Genomic DNA, 23,014 nt, shown 5'->3' with positions numbered 1-23,014 from the left:
GCAACCTCATCCTTACCTTTCCATGGTTCCCACGACAGCTTCAGCTCTGCTACATCGAGATGACAGGCTGGACCGCTGCAGAACGCTGCCATCCAGCCTGTCATCCCGCAGACACTGAGAAGAGCAGGCATGCTTGCGCTCCTCAGTGTCTCGCTGTGACTGCATAAAGATGAACCGAGGTCATGTCCAATGAACTCGGCTCACCTCATGCACGTCACTGACAGCGTGGGAAAATTCTCCTGCACTCAGAGCTTCAGCGTGAGAATTCTCCCACGCTGTCAGTGACGTGCATGAGGTGAGCTGGGATCATTGGACATGACCTCACCTCATGCACGTCACTGACAGCGTGGGAAAATTCTCCTGCACTCAGCGCTTCAGCGTGAGAATTCTCCCACGCTGTCAGTGACGTGCATGAAGTGAGCTGGGATCATTGGACATGACCTCACCTCATGCACGTCACTGACAGCGTGGGAAAATTCTCACGCTGAAGCGCTGAGTGCAGGAGAATTTTCCCACGCTGTCAGTGACGTGCATGAGGTGAGGTCATGTCCAATGATCTCAGCTCACCTCATGCACGTCACTGACAGCGTGGGAGAATTCTCACGCTGAAGCGCTGAGTGCAGGAGAATTTTCCCACGCTGTCAGTGACGTGCATGAGGTGAGCCGAGTTCATTGGACATGACCTCGGCTCATCTTTATGCCTTCACAGCGAGACACTGAGGAGTGCAAGCATGCCTGCGCTTCTCAGTGTCTGCGGGATGACAGGCTGGATGGCAGCGTTCTGCAGCGGTCCAGCCTGTCATCTCGATGTAGCAGAGCTGAAGCTGTCGTGGGAACCATGGAAAGGTAAGGATGATGTTGCTTTATTATTTTTCTTTTATTGCAGGAGATCGTTGGCTTCAGCTGGAATGGGCGTAATGGTAAGTATGGCTTAATTTAGAACAATAAAGAATTGTGTGTTTATTTCAATTAAAGGACTTTTTTCTGGGTGTTTGTGTTTTTTTTAACTTTGGCTATGGGATTAGTAATGGGGGTGTCTTATAGACGCCTCTCCATTACTAACCTGGGCTTGATGTCAGCTGGCATTATAAGCTGACATCAACCCCAGCCCTATTACCCCACTGCCACCCCTACAGGGCAGTGGGAAGAGCGAGGCTAAGTGCCAGAATTGGCGCATCCATAGGATGCGCCATTTCTGGGGCGGCTGACGGCTGGTGTTTCTAGCCTGGAAGGGGGGCAATATTCATGGCACCCTTCCTGGGCTATTAATATCAGCCCCCAGCTGTCTGCCTAGCCTTTGCTAGCTATTAAATTAGGGTGGACCCCACGTCAGTTTTTTGGGGGGTTCCCCCATTTTAATAGCTAGTAAAGGCTAGGTATTCAGCTGGGGGCTGATATTAGTAGCCTGGGAAGCTCCATGGGTATTACCCCCTTCCCAGGCTTCAAACATCTGCCCCAGCTGTTTGCTTAACCTCCGCTAGAGCCTAAAATTACGGGGACCCCCACGCCAATTTTTTTTTAATTAAATCCTTTATTTTAACACTAAATGACAAGTACAGTAATCAACACTGTCACTGTACTTCATATATATGTGACTGGCATGTTTCTATCTATCTAATCTATGTGTGATTCTCTATTCCTTCTATTCTAAATTGTCGGGTACCGCTGTTGAATTGCCGGCCGGCTTTTTTAAAGAGACGGTGCATGAAAACACTATTATTTTTTTTTATAAATCCTTTACACTAAATGACAAGTACAGTAATCAACACTGTCACTGTACTTGATATATATGTGACTGACATGTTTCTATCTATCTAATCTATGTGTGATGCTCTATTCTTTCTGTTGTAAATTGTCGGGTACCGCTGCTGAATTGCCGGCCGGCTTTTTTAAAGAGACGGTGCATGAAAACACTTATTTTTTTTAATAAATCCTTTACACTAAATGACAAGTACAGTAAGCAACACTGTCACTGTACTTCATATATATGTGACTGACATGTTTCTATCTATCTAATCTATGTGTGAAGCTTCATTCTTTCTGTTGTAAATTGTCGGGTACCGGTGTATGCCGCTGATGAATTGTCGGCTTTTCGGGTAATACATTCTACATTATTCTTAGTTGTTTTCCTTCATGTAGAATTAACCTACAAGGAAAGAAAGGGTTTATTTTCATTCTGATATTTGTGTCCCATTGACTTGCATTGGTTTCCGGTATCGGAATCGGCGATATCCGATACTTTTTGGGTATCGGTCCGATCCAATCCGATACGATATTTCCTGATATCGGAAGGTATCGTTCAACACTACTGGCGACTCAAATCCCGTGTATTCTTCGCTCCTCTGTGGCGGTACTGGTCCTTTCGTGTGGCTGAGCCTCCGGGCTTCTGGGGTCCAGGAGACCTGCAATCTCCAGCCTTGCGGTATCTGCTCCTGGGCTTGAAGGATCCCACAGCCTTGGACTCCGGTGTCCGGTTCTCAGTGTACACTGGCCAGGATGAGCTCTGCCAGCTCCAGTCCTCAGCTCCTTGTGTGGCACCCCAGGTCTGGTCACCACAGTGGCAGCAATGTCATGTCTGAGAGCAGGTGGGAGGTTCCCTGGTTAGGGACAATTAGCATGCAGCACCTCCTGCCTCAGTCCAGGGAGGAGAGAAACCGGCCCTTTATAAACTGGATCTGGGGCGGGGTTAGTCAGTGAAGCCAGAGACCAGCCAGAGTCTAGCTCCAGAGACAGGGACAGGTCAGCAGCAGACCGAGGAGTCCCTGTAGGCAGAGGAGGAACATGAGGCCAGGAGGGGAACTAGCAGAGTTTGTCCTGACCAGAGACTTACTAAGCCGGACCCTGGAGTCCGAGGCTGTGAGGGTTATAAGCCCAGCAGCAGAAAACCACCACGGACTTCAAGTCCTCTGGCCCAAGGAAGCCCGGAGGCTCAGCCACACGAGAGGGACCATTACTGCCCTGGAGGGGTGAGAAGCACGGAAGGCCCGAGTCGCCAGTCATACGGGTGAGAACAACACGGTACACTCAGGGACTACACTACAGCAGGATAGCCAAGAAAGAGTGAAGTCAGCACGGTAGGCCTACAAACTCCCCCTGACCAGCGGGATTTCCCAGTTGCTCTCAGACTGACCAGGCCTCCATTGTTAACCTGTATTCCGGATGGGTCCTTTAATACCACCAACAGTAAAGACCCTGACTTGCATGACAGACTCCGTGTGGTTACTGCTGCTCCCGCGCACCATCACCACCAACATCCCTACTTTCTGCCCTGAGGCTATACTCCTCCTGTGGGGAGTTATACTATTCTCTGCTGCATTTCCAATATCAGCCTCAGTGGTCTGTCCTGCAGCGGCGGTACTCTCTGACCGCAATCCACGGGTGGCGTAGTCGGACATTTAAATATCATAAAACCACACAAATAGACCACCATTTGAGTTGACTACCCTGAGCCACGGGACCGGGTCCCCGCCACGCAAGTACTACAACCCCCAGCATCCGCAACGGGTCCGGTTCCGGGTATCCCCACACACACACGGCCCAGGGGGCGTGTCAACTTTTGGCGTAGTCGGCAGGATTTCGTGCCCGCCACCAACGGGTACTGCGTGCCTGAAGAAAGACTGTAAAACTTACTTTGGTGGAGTTTCCCGCCATCCGCGGCCATTTTCCCGCCATCAGGCGCCATCTCTGGGACGCTGCGCGGGAAGAAGAGGGGCGTGGACGACGAAGGCGCGCGAGAACTGGAGCCCCGCCTTACGCACGGACGCTGCGCAAGGTCCTGAAAGGAGCCGAGCGGACGCTGATGTCACCAGGACGCTGCGCAAGGTCCTCAACCCCGACGATCCCCTGCGGAGCCGCGGCCTACAGAAGAAAAGCAACGGAACGTAGGCCATGGTTGACTAGGGGGGAAGAGGATGACGGAAGCGGAGGGAACTGTCACCGCCAGCGCGGCCGCTGCCGCAGTAATGCCGTTCACGATGCCTTATATCCCCGGAGCGGCCTGGTTGCCCCAGTACTCAGGGGAGTCGCATATCCTGAGCGACTTTAAGGAGAGCCTATTCAAGGTGTACCCCCTGACGGAGGAACAAAAAGTGACCATACTGATAGGCCAGTTAACCGGCGCGGCCCAACGAGAAGTAAAGTCCTGGTCAGTCAGGGACAAGGGGACCGTGAAGGAGATTTTAGCCCGTCTAAAGGACACTTTTGATACCCGCACCTCAGCAGAGATCAAAATGAGATTTTATGGGTGCAAGCAGCGGGCCCAAGACAGTATAAGAGACTATGCTTTGAACTTGCAAGAGGCCCTGAGAGCCATCAAGCAGGCAGACCCTGATAGTGTGAGGAATGCAGATGAACTGCTGACTGAACAATTCATTGAGGGTCTGCTGTCCAGCACCCACAGAACTCAGTTACGCCTGATGGCCCTGCAGAACCCTGGGTTAGACTTTGCACAGTTTAAGGACAGAGCCATCCGGGTACTCCGAGAACCCGTACCCGGTGGTGTTGCGGCCTCCAGGCGCCCTGCTATCACTTATCACCAAGAGGAGGCGCCCCAGTCTACAGAATCTGCAGGAGCCAACGCACAGAATAGTACCCCATCTACAGACCTGCACCATCAGGTCCAAGAACTGACTAAAAGCGTTGCCGCACTAACCAGGACTGTGCAGTCGTTACAGGTATCCTCTCCAGGAAAGATCCAGCTGGCTACCAGTCTGGAGGACGTCCCGTGGCGCCGACAGAAGAGGATCCCGCCGTCCAGAGGGAAGCCAACGGACCGCTACGACCAGGATGGACAACCCATCTGCCGCCGCTGCAGCCAGCCAGGACATATTGCGAGGTACTGTAATTTAAACGGGCGAAACCTGGGGCAGAGGGCCAACCCCCAGGTGTAAGATCATCAGGCCCGTCAAACTGGCGTGACAAGTATGAGGGGGGACGACCGGTCTTGCCTGTGGTACTGGATGGCATTCCCATGAGTGCACTGTTGGACACCGGGTCACAGGTAACCACCATCCCCTATGTGCTTTTCAAGCGGTACTGGGATGACACGGATATTACCCGCTACCCAGATAATGACTTGAGCATCATCGCCAGCAATGGTCAGCCCGTGCCGCAGGTGGGGATCAAGGAGGTGACCATCAAAATTGGTAAAGTTGAACTGCCGGCGCAAGGACTGATTATTGTGGACATTGACCGTCGTGAAAGTCACCCTAAAATAACCTTGGGTACTAACGTAATTGAAAATTGTCTTTCAGAGATAATTGTTATATTACAGCAGGTTGCAATGAATGCCAGCTCCAGCCAGCAGCGTGTCTTACAAAAGGAGATCAGAGCCCTGATGAAGCGGCAACAGGTGGACCTGTCTGGTGGTGAGATTGGTAGCGTTAGGATGAGTGACCCATTCCCTATCACCATGCCCCCAAAAAGTGAAATGATGATCTGGTGCCAGACTACCAAGCTATGGTAGAACCCGTTTACTCAGACAGTAGGCCCACCATTTTGACAGCATGGGGGGTGGTTGATGTCCGCCATGGGAGGGTACCAGTCCGCATCCTAAATATTGGGGAAAGAGAAGTACACTTGTCCCGGTATGCCACTCTAGCCAAATTGTTCACCATTAACCAGAACTCTGTAAAGGCCGTGGAACCCTTGCCTCCATCTCAACCAGAGGAGGGTAACGGCTCCAAGAAACAAATGGAGGACTGGTGTCAGAAACTGCATGTGGGCACCGACTCCACTCCCTCACAGCAAAACAGGGAGTCTACCTGGTGGTTCAGGAGTACGAAAGAGTCTTTAGTAAACACCCGCTAGACTTTGGGCAAGTAAAGGGGGTAGAACACCAAATCCCCACAGGAGACCATCCACCCATAAAAGAAAGATACCGGCCTGTACGCCCTGCACACTATAAGAATGCCAAGGGTATGTTGCGAGAAATGAAGGAGGCTGGGGTGATCAGGGATAGCTGTAGCACCAGGGCAGCTCCTCTAGTTCTTGTAAAAAAGAAGGATGACACGATGAGGATGTTTGTAGATTATAGAAAGGTCAACAGAATAACACACAAAGATGCGTACCCGTTACCTAGGATAGAGGAGTCTTTGGCTGCATTAAAATCTGGTAACTTCTTCTCTACTTTGGATCTCACAAGCGGGTACTGGCAGGTTCCTGTAGCAGAGTCGGACAAGGAGAAGACCGCCTTCACCACCCCGATGGGTCTCAGTGAATTCAACTGTATGCCATTCGGACTCTGCAACGCACCAGGGACCTTCCAGAGGCTGATGGAGTGCTGTCTGGGGCACAGAAATTTCGAGACGGTCCTACTCTACCTGGACGATATCATCGTGTATTCCAAGACCTATGAGGACCATCTAAAGCACCTGGCAGAGGTGTTCGATGCCCTGGCAGGCTTCGGCCTAAAAGTGAAACCCTCCAAGTGTCATCTACTGAAGCCAAAAGTGCAGTACCTGGGACACGTGGTGAGTGCTGACAGAGTAGCCCCAGACCCTGACAAGATCACGGTGATTAAGGACTGGCCAAGACCCTCCAGCATAAAGGAAGTGCGGCAGTTCCTCGGGTTGGTAGGCTACTACAGAAGATTCATCTCCGGGTTCACCAAAATGGCAGCCCCTATGCAGGACCTCCTGTTAGGTCAGTCAAAGACTAAAAGTCAGAAGCCGCCCTTTAAGTGGGACAAGCTGGAGGAGGAGTCTTTCCGCCAGCTGAAGATGGCCCTCACGGGGGATGAGATCCTGGCCTACCCTGATTACGGCCAGCCTTTTATCCTCTACACCGACGCCAGTAATGTGGGGCTAGGAGCCGTACTGTCCCAGATCCAGCAGGGCAGAGAATGGGTAATTGCTTATGCTAGCAGAAAGCTGAGACCCATAGAGAGAAACCCTGAGAATTATAGCTCCTTCAAGCTAGAGTTCCTGGCAGTGGTGTGGGCAGTCACCGAACGCTTCAAGCATTACCTGGCTTCTTCTAAGTTCACGGTGTACACGGACAACAACCCGTTGACACACCTGGACACTGCAAGACTTGGTGCCCTAGAGCAGAGATGGATGGCCCGGCTGTCCAATTATGAATTTACCATCAAATACCGGACAGGGCGTGCAAATGCCAACGCAGATGCATTGTCCAGAATGCCTCACTTGTAGGACGGGGGAGAGGATCCAGAAGAACTGGAAGAAATTGAACTCCCTGCATTCCACCATCATGGGATCACCCAGTGTTCCCACTGCGTAAAGGAGAGGTGCTCTGCCACCGCTACGTTAAATCCCTTACCCCACCACGGCTGGGCAGAGACACAAGATAGTGACCCCGCAGTCCGCCTGGTAAAAGAGATGCTGACCCAGGCTGATGCCCACCTTGATCCGGATGCTCCAGAAGAGGCCAATCAGCTGTGGAAAGAGAGGAGCAAGCTGTTTCTCTACGAGAGGAGGCTGTTCCGCAGAACCATCAACTCTCGAACACATGAGCTGATCTGGCAGGTAGTGGTCCCAAGGCGGGATGCGGCTATGGTCCTAGAAGCATACCATGACGGAGCAGGGCAATTTGGATGGAAGAAGCTGGAGTTCCTGTTGCGTGAGCGGTTCTTCTGGGTAGGCATGAGAGGGGCTATAGAGAGATGGTGCAGAGACTGTGGCCCGTGCAACCTAAGGAGGAAGGACCGCGCCAGCCAGAAGACTCCACTGCAGCCCATCATCACAAAGCAACCCCTTGAGCTGGTGGCCCTGGACCACGTAAAGCTGGCTCCAAGCAGTTCGGGATACGTCTACGCCCTCACAATCGTAGATCACTACTCCCGGTTCCTAGTGGTGGTCCCTGTCAAAGACTTAACCGCTCAGACGGCCACCAGAGCCTTTCAGCAGCATTTCTGCCGCCCGCACGGATATCCAGAGCAAGTGTTGACTGATCAAGGTCCAGCGTTCGAGGCTGAAGTCTTCCAGGAATTCTGCAACCTGTATGGCTGCAGGAAGAAAAGGACAATGACTTACCACCCCCAAACCAACGGGATGTGTGAGAAAATGAACCAGGTAGTACTGGACCTGCTCAAGACGTTGCCCCTGGAGGAAGGCAGCCTGTGGCCTGAGAAACTGCCGGTTCTGATGGACTTGTATAACCATATCCCAGTGGGTTCTACCAACTGCACCCCGGCTTACCTAATGAGAGCAAGACCTGGTAAGCTGCCAATTGACCATTGGAGTTGACTACCCTGAGCCACGGGATCGGGTCCCCGCCACGCAAGGACTACAACCCCCCAGCATCCACAATGGGTCCGGTTCCGGGTATCCCAAAACACACACGGCCCAGGGGGCGCGTCACTTGCTCCTTAGTGTCCTGCTTGACTCCTCACACTGAACAGACTCAGACTCAACCCCACCTCCAGATCCAGTTAAATAGGGCAGGATCCTCCCCTTTTCTGGTCTGGAGCAGGAGGTGTTGCATATAGTGTGTTCCCTGACCAAGAAACTCCTGTTTTGCTCCCAGACATGGTATTACTACCACTGTGGCAACCAGACCCTCTGGGGTGCCACATATCTATTTTAACAAGTCTGGTATACACCAGGAAATTATAACTGTGGTTTTGCAGTTCCACGGTTCAAATCTCTGTATTCTACCCTTTTTTGTCTTTTTTTTGCATAAAAAAAAACATTTTCAGTGTCTCACTGACTGTTTAGACACCAATATATCTGTTTAAAAGAGTCTGGTGTAGGCCAGAGAAATAGAACTGTGTTTTTCCTCTTTCACGGTTCAAATCTGGGTGTTATCAACCTGCTTGCCTTTTTTCCATAAAAAAAAAACAGTTTGAGTGTGTCGCTGACTGTTCAGACACAAATATATCTATTTTAACAAGTCTGGTATACACCAGGAAATTATAACTGTGGTTTTGCAGTTCCACGGTTCAAATCTCTGTATTCTCCACTTTTTGCATAAAAAAAACATTTTCAGTGTCTCGCTGACTATTCAGACACCAATATATCTGTTTAAAAGAGTCTGGTGTAAGGCCAGAGAACTAGAACTGTGGTTTTCCTCTTCCACGGTTCAAATCTCCTTTTTATGACCCTTTTGCCATTGATAGTGCGAGTGTAAGCTATTTTACTTCATTTACAATGGGCAAGGTGCATGGCAAGGGACGTGGAACTGGACGTTCTGGTGATGGTGCGTGCAGAGGATGGGGCCGTGGCCAAGGTGAAAATGTGCCACAACCAACAGCCACATCTTCTCGCTCCCAGTTCTTGACCGAATTACTAGGGAAGCACACAACAGCACCACTATTGCGAACTGATCAGTGTGAACAGGATATTAATTGGATAGCAGAATACTTCCAGTTACCTGGGCACCACCACCTCCGGTCTGTCTTCCACACGGTCAAGTCTTAGTAGCTGTGAGTCTCGACTGCATACTCCTCCTCACCCTGATGCTCCTTCCTCCCTGTCGTCAGACAGCAACTGATCCCACAGTTGGACAGTCTGAAGAGCTGTTTACTGGTCCATTTCCATATTTGTGCCCCTCGCCTGCTCCGCTTGAAGTGGTGGAAGAGGAGATCTCATGTAGCGATGGCCAAATATTTGAACAGCCACAGCCACAGAAAGACGACGCTGGTAATTTGTCACAAGAGGTGGACGATGACGAGACACAATTGCCACGAAATGAGGAGGAGGACCGTGGTGCGGAAGTGGAAGAGGAGGAGGTGGTGGATGATCTAGTAACTGACCCGAAGTGGCAGGAGGACACGCAGAGCGAGGCCAGCAGCACACAGGGGGAGGGAGGCAGAGTACCCCAACAGGCAGGAAGAAGCAGTGTGGTGGCCGCAGACAGAAGGCGGGCAACTGTTCCCCGTAACACCAACACGAGGGACGTTGCCAGTACAACCGGTAGGTCTTCCAGAGTCTGGAGTTTTTTAAAGACTCTGCTGATAACCCCAAAAAGGCCATTTGTACTGACTCGCCCCCTGGGCCGTGGGGCACTCGGATCCGGGCAATAGGGAGACGATGGGGGTAGTAGTGGCAACCCGGCTCCGTGGCTCAGGGTGGTCAGACCAATGGTAGTCTGCTATGTGCTGTTGATAATGTCCGACTACGCCACCCGTGGATTGCGGTTATTAGGAACCGCCGCTGCAAGGCAGTCCGCTGGGGCTGATGATGTATGCAGCTGGGATGGTGTGACTCCCCACGGGAAGAGTGCAGCCCCAGGGCAGTGTAGTGGATGGTGGGGGTGATGGTGGTGAGAGTCCCAGTACCGGTAGTGCCGGAGGAGCGAAAAAGCACACAGACAACGTACTGCAGTCCAGGGTCTTTACTCACGGTTAATATCCAAGTCACTTCAGCTGGCAATGACTGCCCAAGCCGTGCTGCGTCCACCAGGTGAGGGGCTCAGTCAACTCCCAGGCAGCTCAGAAGTATGGCTCAGGACCCCCTTCAATCCTTCCTCTAGCCTGCCTCACCAGTGACCCACTTTTGTCCAGCTGCCGAAAACTTGTGCGGGTAAACGTGGATCCCGTTCCCCGCTGTTCTATATGGTGCCTTCCTAGCAGGTTTAATGAGGTGTCGCACCAATAAATGATCACGACGTCCGGTCTTTGGCTGAGGGTAGTTTCTCCTCCACCAACTTGGGATCCGGCACCCTTAATCTGTCTGACCCTTCAGCCTGTATTCTCGTGGGTTCTTAGGGTCCCTTCCACCTTCTTGTTCCTGAGCCCCTCTGTTCCTCTGTCTCTTCCTCCTCTTTTCTGTTTCTCCTTCTTCTCCTTTCTCGTGGAGCTGGGCTGAGACGTAACCCCAGCTCCCCTTCACCTCCTCTCTCTCTCCACTCTCCTCCTCAGCCTCTCACTAGGCCCACTCTGTAGTAGAGCTCCTACAGAGCCTCTACTCCCTGTCTTCTCCTCTCTCCGCACAGACTGAACTGAACCCTGATCTAAGATGGTGCCCACCTTATATACCTCCCTCTAGCCATGAGCCCAGGTGACCAGCAACCAATGGGCTCCTACCTACGCTCAGGAACCAACCCCTATCTGCTCCTACATCACTGGGTATTCCTCCCCCCTCCCCACTCCAGCCAGGGACATGGTCTGTCGTACCTGCATTTCTGTCTAATGGGAGTACCGTTGAGCTGTCCCTCGGAAATGGGGTGAGTGTGCTGTATGCAGCTAACTGAGACCGGGTCCATACTCCATCCTTACCTGGGAGTGGAATACCACACCTCTGGCAGAGGTGCTATACCCCTGTAGCGGCCGAACCCTCGGGGCACTACAGTACCACCTGCCAGGCCAGCATCAGCAGGGGTGACAAAACTATCAGCCTAACCACCACCAGCATGATCAGGCACATGGCAGCAAAGCACTCGACTTTGTGGGGCGAACCCCAGGGTCCACGACCAGTGTCAGCGGGTGTCACCATTGCTTCTTCCGCTGTTGTGCCTGTAAGAGAACCCCCTGTTGTGCGTGCAAGGCTATCCCCTGTCCATTCAGCATGCAAAAATGCCCCCTCCTCTCAGTCTTCACTTGTTATGGCAGTTTCTCAAGAAACAGCATCAACATCCACGTCCACATCCCACCGCAGCGTTCAATTGTCCTTATCCCAGAGCTTTGAACGAAAGTGCAAATTCGCAGCCAACGCCCCACAGGCCACAGTCCTAAATTCGCACATTTCACGACTGCTTGCGTTGGAAATCCTGCCTTTTAGGCTGGTGGAAACGGAATCCTTCCGCAGCCTTATGGCGGTGGCCATCCCTCGGTACTCGGTCCCGAGCCGACACTATTTTGCCCGGTGTGCCATCCCCGCACTACACAAGCACGTGTCCCAAAACATCTGCCGCGCCCTCAACAATGCAGTTACTTGGAGAGTCCACCTGACAACGGACACGTGGACAGGTGTTTGTGGCCAGGGACGGTACATCTCCGTGACGGCACACTGGGTAAACATAGTGGAAGCCAGGACCCAGTCGGATCTTGGGACGGAACACATCCTCCCCACACCGAGGATTGCTGGCCCTATGTCAGTCAGAGTTCCCCCACAGTGTACAGCTACTGTATATAATCCTCCTCCTCCTCATGTTCAGCCTCCATCTCAGATATCACCACATCATCAACAAGCTGGAAGCACTGCAGTACTGCCTCAACCAAGCGGCAACAGGCTGTGCTGAAACTCATAAGCTTAGGTGATAAACCTCACACTGCTTGTGAGATGTGGACAGCTGTGAAAGAGCAGGCAGATCTGTGGCTGAGACCGCTGAACCTACATGCAGGCATGGTAGTGTGGTACAATGGCCGTAACCTGGTGGCGGCTCTGAGGCGAGGTGAGATCACACACGTACCATGCCTGGCTCATGTGCTTAATCTTGTGGTTCAGCGGTTTCTTAAATCGTACCCCGAGTTGCCAAATCTGCTCGTCAAAGTACGCCGCCTGTCAGCTCATTTTCGGAAGTCGGCTACAGCTTCCACTGCCCTTGCTGTGTTACAGCAGCGTTTGCAGCTTCCGGCACACCGACTGGTGTGTGATGTTCCCACACATTGGAACTCTACCCTCCACATGTTGCAAAGAATTTGTGAGCAGAAGAGAGCAGTTGTGGAGTACCAGCTGCAACAAGGCCGTCAATATTCAGGTCAGACTCCACATATAAGCCCTCAGGAGTGGACCTGGATGTCTGACATATGTACCATCCTGACAAACTTTGAGGAGTCCACCAAGATGGTGAGTGGCGATGACTCCATCATTAGCGTTAGCATCCCACTTGTCTGTCTTGTGCAACGCTCTCTGCAGAGAATTAAAGAGGAGGCATTGCAGCCAGAGTATGATGAGATGGATCAAGAACCCATAGCAGGCGATTATACACAGCCCAGCCTCATCTCATCCCAACGTGCATTGGGGGACAATGAGGGAGAGGAGGAGGAGGAAGAACAGGAGCTGGTATCATGCGCTGTAGACGGTAGTACCTGTACAACTGTCATACCGTCGGTTCAACGTGGGTGGCCTGAGGACAGGGGGGAGGAGGAGGAGGAGAGCATGGTCAGCCGTCATCTTGGTGAGGACACGAAAGTCTTGGCCATTACCAGTCTGGCACGCATGGCTGACTTTATGTTACGCTGCCTTAACCATGACCCTCGCGTTGTCAAAATGTTGGGTGACAGTCATTACTGGTTGGTGACACTTTTAGACCCCCGCTACACGGGGAACTTTCACTCTCTTATTCCTGAGGTGGAGAGGTCTACAAAAATGGGGCAGTACCAGAAGGCCCTTGCTGCAGAACTGTTAAAAAAATTCCCATCTGAACACGCTAGCGGCAGAGGTCACAGTTCATTGACCAACCAAGGCGTACAGGCGAGAGAGACGCAACTCCAATCCAGCAGAGGCAGGGGAACACTGTCAATGTTCTGGGACAGTTTTCTGAGACCCGCCCATCTTACAGGCCCTGAGGTACGGGGTACTCTCACAAGGAGTGGAAAGTTTTAAAAGATGGTGAGGGAGTACCTTGCCGACCGTACCAGCGTCCTCCGTGATTCCTCTGTGCCTTTTAATTATTGGGTATCCAAGCTGGACACTTGGAATGAACTCGCTCTGTACACCTTGGAGGTCCTGCCCTACCCTGCCTATGTTATCGGAGCGTGTTTTTAGTGCCGCTGGGGGAATTATAACTGATAAGCCTGTCAAATGACAATGCTGACAAGCTGACCCTTATCAAAATGAACAAGGGCTGGATTGGCCAGACTTTTCATCACCACCAAATGACAGCAGAGTAACATAAAGTCAAATCCACTGTGTTGTTTCAGGAGGTGTATTCCCATGCACCGCTTCACACCCACACATGGGTATACGCTTCCTCATTTCGGCTGTTTTTTGCTCTTCTCCTTATCCTCAGCGTACACGACCACTATACAACCAGGGTGACTGTGGTCCGTGTTGCCAGCATTGCAGGTTCCTCTGTCCTAATTTTTGGCAGCTTTTGTTTGGAAGCCATAGGCATAGACTGTGGGAGACCCACTCCCCAATAATGGAAATAATGTTTTTAATATCCTGTACTGCATGGCTCTTGTAAGGGGAATTAAAACCATCTTGTTAAGCTACTGTGACCTCCATGTCTCTTCCAAGGGACATTAAAACCGTCTTCTTAAGCTACTGTGACCTCCACGTCTCTTCCATGGGGCATTGATATTGTCTTTTTATTCCACTGCGACCTCCACCACTCTTCCAAGGGGCATTAAAACCATCTTGTTAAGCTACTGTGACCTCCACGTCTCTTCCAAGGGGCATTAAAACCGTCTTGTTAAGCTACTGTGACCTCCACGTCTCTTCCATGGGGCCTTGATATTGTCTTTTCATTCCACTGCGACCTCCACCACTCTTCCAAGGGGCATTAAAACCGTCTTGTTAAGCTACTGCGACCTCCACCACTCTTCCAAGGGGCATTGATATTGTCTTTTTATTCCAGTGCGACCTCCACCACTCTTCCAAGGGGCATTAAAACCGTCTTGTTAAGCTACTGTGACCTACACGTCTCTTCCAAGGGGCATTGATATTGTCTTTTTATTCCACTGCGACCTCCACCACTATTCCAAGGGGCATTGATATTGTCTTTTTATTCCACTGCGACTTCCACCACTCTTCCAAGGGGCATTAAAACCGTCTTGTTAAGCTACTGTGACCTCCACGTCTTTCCAAGGGGCATTAAAACCATCTTGTTAAGCTACTGTGACCTCCACGTCTTTTCCAAGGGGCATTAAAACTGTCTTGCTAAGCTACTGTGACCTCCACGTCTCTTCCAAGGGGCATTAAAACCGTCTTGTTAAGCTACTGTGACCTCCACGTCTCTTCCACGGGGCATTGATATTGTCTTTTTATTCCACTGCGACCTCCACCACTCTTCCAAGGGGCATTGATATTGTCTTTTTATTCCACTGCGACCTCCACCACTCGTCCAAGGGGCATTGATATTGTCTTTTTATTACACTGCGACCTCCACCACTCTTCCAAGGGGCATTAAAACCATCTTGTTAAGCTACTGCAACCTCCACCACTCTTCCAAGGGGCATTGATATTGTCTTTTTATTCCACTGTAACCTCCACCACTCTTCCAAGGGGCATTAATATTATCTTTTTATTCCACTGCGACCTCCACCACTCTTCCAAGGGGCATTGATATTGTCTTTTTATTCGACTGTGACCTCCACCACTCTTCCAAGGGGCATTAAAACCGTCTTGTTAAGCTACTGTGACCTCCACGTCTTTTCCAAGGGGCATTAAAACTGTCTTGTTAAGCTACTGTGACCTCCACGTCTCTTCCAAGGGGCATTGATATTGTCTTTTTATTCCACTGCGACTTCCACCACTCTTCCAAGGGGCATTAAAACCATCTTGTTAAGCTACTGTGACCTCCATGTCTTTTCCAAGGAGCATTAAAACAGTCTTGTTAAGCTACTGTGACCTCCACGTCTTTTCCAAGGGGCATTAAAACTGTCTTGTTAAGCTACTGTGACCTCCATGTCTCTTCCAAGGGGCATTAAAACAGTCTTCTTAAGCTACTGTGACCTCCACGTCTCTTCCATGGGGCATTGATATTGTCTTTTTATTCCACTGCGACCTCCACCACTCTTCCAAGGGGCATTGATATTGTCTTTTTATTCCACTGCGACCTCCACCACTCTTCCAAAGGGCATTGATATTGTCTTTTTATTCCACTGCGACCTCCACCACTCTTCCAAGGGGCATTAAAACCGTGTTGTTAAGCTGCTGCGACCTCCACCACTCTTCCAAGGGGCATTGATACTGTCTTTTTATTCCACTGTAACCTCCACCACTCTTCCAAGGGGCATTGATATTGTCTTTTTATTCCACTGCGACCTCCAACACTCTTCCAAGGGGCATTGATATTGTCTTTTTATTCCACTGTGACCTCCACCACTCTTCCAAGGGGCATTAAAACCGTCTTGTTAAGCTACTGTGACCTCCACGTCTCTTCCAAGGGGCACTAAAACTGTCTTGTTAAGCTACTGTGACCTCCACGTCTCTTCCAAGGGGCATTTTGTAAGCTACTGTGACCTCCACGTCTCTTCCACGGGGCATTGATATTGTCTTTTTATTCCACTACGACCTCCACCACTCTTCCAAGGGGCATTGATATTGTCTTTTTATTCCACTGCGACCTCCACCACTCTTCCAAGGGGCATTGATATTGCCTTTTTATTCCACTGCGACCTCCACCCCTCTTCCAAGGGGCATTAACACGGTCTTGTTAAGCTACTGTGACCTCCACGTCTCTTCCAAGGGGCATTAAAACTGTCTTGTTAAGCTACTGTGACCTCCACGTCTCTTCCAAAGGGCATTAAAACCGTCTTGCTAAGCTACTGTGACCTCCACGTCTTTTCCATGGGGCATTGATTTTGTCTTTTTATTCCACTGCGACCTCCACCACTCTTCCAAGGATCATTGATATTGTCTTTTTATTCCACTGCGACCTCCACCACTCTTCCAAGGGGCATTAAAACCGTCTTGTTAAGCTACTGCAACCTCCACAACTCTTCCAAGGGGCATTGATATTGTCTTTTTATTCAACTACGACCTTCACCACTCTTCCAAGGGGCATTAAAACCGTGTTGTTAAGCTACTGTGACCTCCATGTCTCTTCCAAAGGGCATTAAAACCGTCTTGTTAAGTTACTGTGACCTCCACGTTTCTTCCAAGGGGCATTAAAACCGTCTTGTTAAGCTACTGAGACCTCCACGTCTCTTCCATGGGGCATTATATTGTCTTTTTATTCCACTGCGATCTTCACCACTCTTCCAAGGGGCATTAAAACCGTCTTGTTAAGCTACTGTGACCTCCACGTCTCTTCCAAAGGGCATTAAAACCGTCTTGTTAAGCTACTGTGACGTCCACCTTTCTTCCAAGGGGCATTAAAACCGTCTTGTTAAGCTACTGTGACCTCCACGTCTCTTCCAAAGGGCATTAAAACCGTCTTGTTAAGCTACTGTGACCTCCACGTCTCTACCATGGGGCATTGATATTGTCTTTTTATTCCACTGCGACCTCCACCACTCTTCCAAGGATCATTGATATTGTCTTTTTATTCCACTGCGACCTCCACCACTCTTCCAAGGGGCATTAAAACAGTCTTGTTAAGCTACTGCGACCTCCACCACTCTTCCAATGGGCATTGATATTGTCTTTTTATTCCATTGTAACCTCCACCACTCTTCCAAGGGGCATTAAAACCGTCTTGTTAAGCTACTGTGACCTCCACGTCTCTTCCAATGGGCATTAAAATTGTCTTGTTAAACCACTCTGAACTCCACAGCTCTTCCAAGGAGCATTGAAATGTTGTTTTTAATTAACTCTAACCTCCACGACTCTTCCAACGGGCAATGCATTTCCTCCTAATTTTAGTCAGCTTTTGCTTTTCAATGCATAGGTGAACACTAAGGGAGACCCACTCCCCAATAATGGGTAGAAGGTTTTTAGTACGCTGCAATCCGCGTCTGTTTCAAGGGGCATAACAGTTTCACATAATTTTTGGAAAGCCTTCCATTCACTGCTTAGGCCAACAGTGTACAGGAGACCCAGTTGCTATAAATGGAAAAAATGGTTTATTTAAGGCCCTCTGACCTCCATGTCACTTCCAAGGGGCATTGGAGTGCCTCGAAATTTTTGGTAGGCATTGCACTCACTGTATGCCCTATAACTGTGTAGCCGAACTGCTCCTTTTGGTACAGAACCATATCCTACAAGACATGTGTGGTTGACTGGCCTGATATTGATGTGAATGGTCCGGGTTCATCCTGCTCTTTCTTCTTTGCCACCACCTCATCCATCATTCATCACCTGAAGCTTTGTTTTAACGGGAGTCATAGAACTGGGATAGTAGCAGGAAAACATCCAGCAATCCTCGGAGGAGGTAGGATATGCGCCAAAACGCTGACCACCTCAGGCCTAGAAGCTACTACATACATGCGCTTGCATTCCAAGGAACAGAAAGCTAAGGAGATGGATGGCCTCATGATCATGAATAATTTACTCGTTGTGTAGAAGGCCCACTACTGCTGCTGTCAACCTTCTGAACTTTGTGTTTAAGCTTGAGTGACCCAGGACCCGCAATCCTCTATTTCTGAAGGACGTGTTGCATCTCATTGTCCAACTGTGTCCTGGCTTCCACAATATTAACCCAGTGTGAAGGTGTCAGTGAGATGGACCATCCCTGGCCACATTCACTTGTCCATGTGTTTGTGGTTAGGCTGTCCTTCAAATAGGGGCGGCTGGGGACCGCTTATGGACACCTGGCCGCCCCCAGGCGGCTGGGGACCATGTGTGGGCACCCGGCCGCAGAGCGGCTGGGGACCAAGTATGGACACCCGGCCGCCCCCTGGCGGCTGGAGACCAAGCGTGGACACCCGGCCGCCAGGCGGCTGGGGACTGAGTATGGATACCAGGCCGCCGACGCAGCCATGACGTGGTGGCCAGATTCCGCCTCCACATGCCTAAAAGGCCCAATTTCAAGTGCAAGCAAGCAAGCAGTATGGTATTGCAGCCTGGGGGTGGGTGGCAGAGAATGGGGGAGGTACAATTGAACACTACCCTGGGACAAGGACTTGCACGGGGATAGTTGCAAGTCTGCATCTTCTGATGCGGCAAGGATCACTCTTGATGGGCACACTTTTAGGCAGTGACCTGGGTGTCGGAGATGCTTCCAGGGGTCTTCCCCATGCTGTTCTCATGTCTTTTCAGCACTGTATGCATGTGTCACACAGCACATGGCCAGATAAGGTTGTAAAATGTTAAAATGACATTTCCTGGTGAATGCATTTGTCACGGTTGAAAGCAATACAAAAGTGCAAAAATGCATAAAAAATGCTACTTGTGAACATAGCCCAAGGTGTGAAAGAGTATTTTTGTTTTTGGTTATTTATTTTACCTTATACACAAGTCTTTACCCTGGAAAGGAACTTCCTTAACATATTTCACAGGAAAGCAGTTTCAGTTTAGTTTTTGAACGTTTTATTGTGAGCCCGTAAAAGTGGCTTAATACCTCTGACCATGTTGTTGACAACAGTGACCTGGGGGTCAGAAATGCTTCCTGGGGCGGTCCCCATGCTGTCCCCATGTCATTTGAGCACTGTCACTATTGTCTTGGGCACTTTTTAGGCTTTCTACAGATTGCCGGGTGGTGCTGCCGCAAAAATGCTCGGGTCTCCCATAGACTAACATTGGGCTCGTTGCTCGGGTCGAGCACCCGAGTGTCACGGTGAGCTTGGCCCGAGCTTCGAGCACCCGAGCATTTTAGTGCTCGCTCAATATTATTCGTGACGCCACCTGTGGTATGCGGCTATATGGAGCCACCGCTGCGGAGCAGGTCCTCTGGAGCTGGTGTAAATGCAGCAGAGTTGGTTTAGCTCTCCACAGGTAGAGCTTAGCTCCAGGGCTGTACTGAGATGTTATGGATGTTTCTGGGCGTTGTAGTGCTGTGTAGTGCAGGGGGTGATGGTGCAGCAGTAATTCATGGAGACAATGGAGTGCAGTCTTCAGGTTTTACTCACAGTTGTTGCAATCCAAGTTACAGGTACCGGTGTAACTTCCCACGTCGCGCTGCGTTCACCAGGTATGGGGTTCAGCAATCCCTCAGGTGGTTCAAGAATGCCTGACAGGACCCCTTTCTATGTGCCTTCCTCAGTCATCTTTCTGCGCTGGCTCTCGCCCTCCTGCCCTACGTCTCACAATCAGTGTCCCAATCCGGTAGCCTCGGGTCTTGTCGGGCGACCTGCAGTCCCCTGGACCCTCTGTGGCCACCTTTTCGGCGATGTAATTGTGGTTGTGGCCACTGCACCTTTCAAGTACAGCAGCCTCCGGTTTCTAGCTGAGCCTTGTAGTTCTCCACTAGTTTAGGAGCCGGTCCCCTCTGCGGCTTGATCCTTCCACACCAGGTAGATTCGGGCGTACGGGTGGCCTCCAGCACTGCCCGTACCCCTAGAATCCCCTCGTTCCTCCTGGAGCCTTCCTTCCTGCTCCTCTCTCTTTCTTCCTCTCCTCAGTCTTGGGCCTCCCTGGCTAGGCCCGCACTGGTGCAGAGCTCGTGCAGAGCCCCTGCTCCCTCCACTCCTCCTTCTCAGACTGGCTTCTCGGACTCTCCTCACTTTCCAAGATGGTTCCCTCTTTTATATCTTCCTAACAAGTGCTCCCCTGAACTTCTTCCTCCACCCACACCCACTACATTGTTCCCCCTCACTTGGTTCCCCTCCACTCCAGCCAGGGACCCGGGACTGTGCTCTCCCTTAGGAGCAATCTCGCCCTGCCCTACTGAAGTGGATGTGTTGGATGCAGGTGTTAGGGTCCCGGGCAGCACTCTATCCTTACCTGAGAGTGGGATACCACACCTCTGGGTGAGATGCAGTACCTCTGTGGCGACTGAACCATCAGGGGCGCCACACATGACTGTACCCCCCTTCTACAAGGGGCCACTGGACCCACTGAGATCTAATGTTAAGAATTGAAAACAGGCTCTTCACAATTATTAATGCATATGCTGATAATCAAAGTCAAGCCCAATTCTTACTTGACCGAATAGACAAAGCACTTCCCATAGTCTAGGGTACAGTGATTCTATGTGGAGATCTCAATTTAACATTAGACCTCACCTTAGATAACTTATCAGGTAAAGCATCCCTATGCCACTCAACTAACAAAAAAGAAAAACGTGCTTTTCTTCAGTTACAATTCTGTTATGTATGGCGTCTCACGCACCCGACTGTCAAAGGTAAAGTCGTGGTAGCCCCTTACAAGAAGAGCTAATTTGGATTGAGATACAAATTATCTCCAAATCTGCCATCTTTGGTACAAATTAAATAAATAAAATAAAATAAATACGATGCATCGGAGAAAAGAAAATAACACACAGCCACTGTCTGAGTGTACAATTCTTGTCTGCCCTCAGATCCCAAGCAACAAGTATTTTATTACACCCTCAGAAGAAAGGGGATGACTACGTGCCTTTCCTAACACAGAAAGTATTTTAATTGGAAATCACTATGTCGTAAATTCTGGAACCTGATGCAGATGTCCTTGAATTAAACTAGCTCTGTCCAATTAACTATACAATGGAAAAAAAAAGCAGAGGAAAGCTGTAACAGAAAGACAGCTCTATATAACATACAATGCCCCGTGTTAATGCTTTTATGAATAACACTTATAAAGCTAATATTAAAATATTAAATTATCAAATATATATAGGTAGATTTAATTGTTTAAAATAATAATCAAATTAAGGTATAAATATTTACCATAACAATTCCTTCCTTTTTATTATTTACAGACAATTTATCCATCAGCTACTTCCCCATGCTATGTGAACCTGGAGGGGACAGATCCCGTTCACCGACGGATACCTTGTTTAAATGTCATCATATGTGTTTACTGGAGGAGCACTGTGATATTTTGCTGAAGTGTTAACTGACGGGCTATGATGTCTTATCTTGCACATCTCTCTATATAGTGATGTCATAACAAATATACCAGATCTAGCTGTTATATTCATTAGCAGTACCAACATTTATGTAATGAAAGGGTAAATAAATATACTCTTATTCCCTATCCCCATTTCCACTATATGAGGTCTACCATTACGTCTGGGGTGGTTGTCTGCAGCTCATTTGTATAGAGAATATTTGGGGACAGCATTTATATCTAGGTCACCATGCAGAAGTATGAATGCAGCAGGAAGAAGGCATGCTAAGGTGCGGGTTCCCTCTGCACCTGAGAAAAGCCATTTATAGGCCTGGTGACCACATACTAGATATAAATCCTTAGGGAATATGCAGGGTATGATATCAATTGGTCTCCCAAGACAATGTATATAAGTCAAAAGTCCTTGCATCGGAGGTTTGGCACACCAAGTTCGGTTGTTTGGAAAACCAACCTCATTCCTTCAGCATGTCTTAGACTCAGAAGGGTAATTAAATGGGTCAAGTCGTTCACAAGTCTGGGCAGAATCTGTAAGCCAGAACTCACTATTGTCCAAAACTCCATGGTTATTTTTCTGAAAAAGTCTATCATCATGAATCATAGAAGTGCTCTCACACCTTTCCTAGTCCTCGGAGTGTGGGCATCGCAGGCTTTACTGGAATCTCACCTACTGGAAACTTCTTAACCCTGTGTGTTATAAATTTACCTTGTACTAGGTCCAGCTCATATCAATGTTTTAAGCTACCCATAAGATTTATCTGTAACCATGGACTCTCCACCCACCTCACAATCTTGGCCAATACCACATGGCTGCTAGTGAGGTTTCCTCCAGCGTAACCGGAAGTATCAAAAGTCTCTTCATGGAAACAGCTATAGTTGAAAGCCTCATATGGGGTTAGGGTCACTGCGAGATATGACATAGTATTACAGGATATTGGGCTATGGGTGCATATTCAGCAGTTCTTAGGACAGTCTTTAGAGTCCATATCTCGCAGCAGGACTTGGTGATACTTATCAGTTTGTTGTCCCAGTCCTCTTTTAGTACTTCATTGAGAGTTAGGGCAAGGGATGCAATTGCCATCAGCATGGTCCAAAGGGGCAGGGTCATCATCTTTGCTGCTGCCGGGGATCAGGACCTTTTTCACTGGATGGCGTTGATCCAAGCATCTTTGCCTTGGAGCTTGACAGAAGTGGCAGGGGTCAGTAGTATGTGAAATGGCTCACTGTATCTGGGTTCCAGTGGTCTCCTCATATATGTCTCTTGACCATGACCCAGTCTCCTGGTACCAATGTGTGTTTGTGCCGGTTATACAGTTGGGGTCTGGGATAGAGGAAAGAACACGTTTATGAGTAACAGTCAAATGTTTGTGCAACTCCAAGACATATTCAGTGAGGGAACTGTAGGAGGCCTGCAGCCGCTGAGGGAAATACAACCCTGTCTTAGTATTTCAAACAGTGACAGCTTCTCTCTACCCCTTGGGGTGGTCCTCACTGAATATAATGCAATGGGCATATAATCTACCCAGGACAAGTGTGCTTCCTCCATGCACTTCTAGATTTTTAATTTCAGAGTGCCATTA

At 49.7% G+C, this 23,014-nt stretch overlaps 1 pseudogene; it reads right to left on the bottom strand.

Moving 5' to 3' along the window:
• The window catches only part of LOC141157731 (meiotic recombination protein DMC1/LIM15 homolog), a 157,320-nt pseudogene extending 135,322 nt beyond the window's left edge, over nt 1–21,998 (bottom strand).
• Nucleotides 21,999–23,014: the final 1,016 nt, after the last annotated feature.

This window comes from Phyllobates terribilis, unplaced genomic scaffold, assembly GCF_046119375.1.
Source record: "Phyllobates terribilis strain yellow unplaced genomic scaffold, ASM4611937v1 Scaffold_8__6_contigs__length_399053987, whole genome shotgun sequence".
NCBI lineage: Eukaryota > Metazoa > Chordata > Amphibia > Anura > Dendrobatidae > Phyllobates > Phyllobates terribilis.
Note: the sequence above shows the minus strand (reverse complement) of the source record. Positions and strands in the feature narration are given on the sequence as shown.